The sequence below is a fragment of the Arachis duranensis genome, chromosome 7 (genome assembly GCF_000817695.3).
Source record: "Arachis duranensis cultivar V14167 chromosome 7, aradu.V14167.gnm2.J7QH, whole genome shotgun sequence".
Taxonomy (NCBI): domain Eukaryota; kingdom Viridiplantae; phylum Streptophyta; class Magnoliopsida; order Fabales; family Fabaceae; genus Arachis; species Arachis duranensis.
The window spans coordinates 59,709,382-59,713,132 of record NC_029778.3 but is presented as its reverse complement, the minus strand read 5'-3'; positions in this window follow the sequence as shown (position 1 = coordinate 59,713,132).

Sequence of the window (3,751 nt, the reverse complement as noted above, 5' to 3'; positions counted from 1 at the left end):
TGATTGCCTGACAACCGAGTGCTCGCCTGACAAACGAGCCAACCATTCCGTGAGATCAGAGTCTTCGTGGTATAGGCGAGAACTGATGGCAGCATTCAAGAGAATCCGGAAGGTCTAACCTTGTCTGTGTTATTCTGAGTAGGATTAAATGATTGAATGACTGTGACGAGCCTCAAACTCCTGAGGGCGGGGCGTTAGTGACAGACGCACAAGAATCATTGGATTCTATTCTGGCCTGATTGAGAACCGACAGATGGATAGCCGTGCCGTGACAGGGTGCGTTGAACATTTCCACTGAGAGGATGGGAGGTAGCCATTGACAACGGTGAAACCCTTGCATACAGCTTGCCATGGAAGGAGCCTTGCGTGCTTGAAGAAGAAGACAGTAGGAAAGCAGAGATTTAGAAGATGGAGCATCTCCAAAACCTCAACCTGTTCCTCACTACTGCAAAACAAGTACTTATTTCATGTTCTTTTACTTTTCACAATCAACCTTGATAATTATTGATATCCTGACTAAGATTTACAAGATAACCATAGCTTGCTTCAAGCCGACAATCTCCGTGGGATCGACCCTTACTCACGTAAGGTATTACTTGGACGACCCAGTGCACTTGCTGGTTAGTTGTGCGGAGTTGCAAAAGTGTGATTGCAATTTCGTGCACCAATGGCCAGCCTCCTAAGCGTGATCAAGAGATCAATAGTGATACAAAGATAGTCTCCAAAATGGTCTAAAGATATCCATATAAAAATACAATAGTAAAAGGTCCTTTTTATAATAAACTAGTAACCTAGGGTTTACAGAAATAAGTAAATGATGCAGAAATCCACTTCCGGGGGCCCATTTGGTATGTGCTTGGGCTGAGCATTGAAGCTTTCATGTGCATAGGCTTTTCTTGGAGCTAAACGCCAGTTTTTATGCCAGTTCTAGCATTTAACACCAGAAAAGGGTAGAAAGTTGGCATTAAAACGCCAGTTTGCATTATCAAAATTCAGGCAAAGTATGAATTATTATATATTACTGGAAAGCCCAAGATGTCTACTTTCCAACGCAATTGAGAGTGCGCCAATTGGGCCTCTGTGGCTATAGAAAATCCATTTCGAGTGCATAGAGGTCAGAATCCAACAGCATCTGCAGTCCTTTTTCAGCCTCTGAATCAGATTTTTGCTCAGGTCCCTCAATTTCAGCCAGAAAATACCTAAAATCACAGAAAAATACACAAACTCATAGTAAAATCCAGAAATGTGATTTTTGCATAAAAACTAATAATTATATACTAAAAACTATCTAAATCATACTAAAAATTACCTGAAAATAATGCCAAATTAAAAAGCGTATAAATTATCCGCTCATCAATCATGTAAGAATTAATTCATGGCAAACTATATGTGACTAAATACTAATTCCTTAGACCTTTTTAGTCTCCTCTAAAATTCATCAACCGCCAATTCCTTGGTCAATTAATTCCAATTAGAGGACGAAGTTTAATTCTAGTTATTATGCCACAAAAATCCTAATTATCCAAATATAAGAGGATTATATGTCACGTATCCCGTTAAATCTAGATAATTAGAAATTTTGGAGAATATATTTTCAAGCTGTTGTTCAAGTAAAGAGTTTTTCCAAGTTATACAAGAACTCAATTAGAAAGAGGGTCAAACTTTCGTTCCACCCAATTTCATAAAATAAAGAACAAAAATAATTCTTGAAATATAAATCAGTACATAAATTAAAATAGAAAAAACAAGGAATAGAATCAATCCATACAATAGACAGAGCTCCTAACCTTAACAGTGGAGGTTTAGTTTCTCATGGAAAAGAGCGAAAACTAGGATTCTGGTAAACTGTGAATTTTTGGGATGAGATGGAATAATCCCCAGAAGAAAAGTTTCTTATTTTTATATCTAATAATAATTAATTTAAAATCTATTTTATAAAATTAAAATAATATCTTTTCCTACTTTAAAATAAAATTTAAATTTAAATCAGAATTAATTAAATAATCCGCGTCTTGTAACGTGGCGACCACTTGGCTTCACTGGATCCACGCCTAACTTGATTAAAAGCTGCGCCTAACTTCATGCTGTTCACCACACAAGGCGCCTTACTTGGACTGAGGAGGCAATGCGCCTTACTTGGAGGAGAGCAAATGTTGCGTGTTGTTGTTGTTTCTTGCGCCTAACTTGAGAAATCTCAAGTTAGGCGCAGCCTTGGCAGAGTTGATGGAAGATAAGTATAGACTATTATATATCGTTGGAAAGCTCTAGAAGTTAGCTTTTCAATGTTTTTGGAATCACGTCCATTGGACCTCTGTAGCTCGAGTTGTTCAGATTTGAGTGCAGAGAGGTCAAGGTTAACAGTATCATTCGCCTTCTTCTCTTTTTCTGCGGAAACTCCATCAGATCCAGCCAAATACTACCTAAAATAAATATAACTGCACAGGACTCAAAGTAGCATCCATAGTGGCTAAAAGATAATTGATTCTTGATTAAACTCAACAATTTAAATGCAAATTCACTAGGAAAAGATATGAAAGATGCTCACGCATCAGTGTTGCGATTAAAGTCGTTGTGGTTGTTGAGAAAGCAAGTAGAGCCGAGTTGTTGGTTGCCGTCAATTCGGATTGAGACAGAAAGGACTCTGTGAGGCGTTTGGGCTGTGGTTTCGCTTGTCAAGGTAGGGACTTTTTATACAAACTAATGTATTTAAATTGAAAATTGTTACAAATAGATATGATGTGCGAAATGTATTTCTGGTGATTATGTGAGTCTTATGAATTGTCTGATTTGTATTGGATGAATATGATTGCCAGTTTGATTGAAATAATGTTTGATTTTGTTCAAAATAAAGGTTTCTGGTTGTTTTGAATTGAAAGGATTTTAGTAATTAAAGTCTAAATTTTTTTTACTGGAAATTGAATAGATATAAATCTGGAAATTATAAAATTTTATTATTAACTTAAATAAATTAGTACCATAAAACTAAATTTAATGTCTATTTTAAAAATAATTGCTGACCTTTTATTCTTTTAATTATTAATAATTTAAATAAAGTAATACCCTATAACTTATTTTTATTATCTATTTTAATTAATTACTAGCATTCTATTTTTCTAATTATGTGCTTGTCTTATTTATCATTTATACTTTCAATCAATTATATTAATAAACAAATAAACTAAATTAACTTGGTTATACTTGGACTATTCAACAATTCAACATAATCTTTTTAATTTGGGATAACTATTAACGATAGAAAATAAAAAAATTTAGAGTAATTCAATAGTATGAACATTAATTATTATTGTGAAATAACCTAAAATCATAATGTAATTTATTTTTAAAAAAATAATCAAGTATTATTGTTAATTATGAAATAACCTAAAATCATAATGCATTTTATTTTTAAAGAAACAATCATCCATTAATATCTGTAAATAAAAACTATCGTCAAAATGCTTTGATTAAAAATATGAAGGGTTAATTACTATTCATTATTAATAATATATCGATTATACCAAAAAATAAAAATATAATTTTTCACATTTACACCGTTAGAAGAATTACCATCATGAGTAAAATTTTGTCAGAAAAAAAGAATAAAATTACATACATAGTGAATTTAAAAAATAAATATCGTTAAGTAATTATGCATTTTTTAATAAATAGTAAAAAATTAAATATCATAAACTATATTCTTTCAATACAATTTATAAATATTAATAATGAAAATAGTCTCACTAATGTAAAT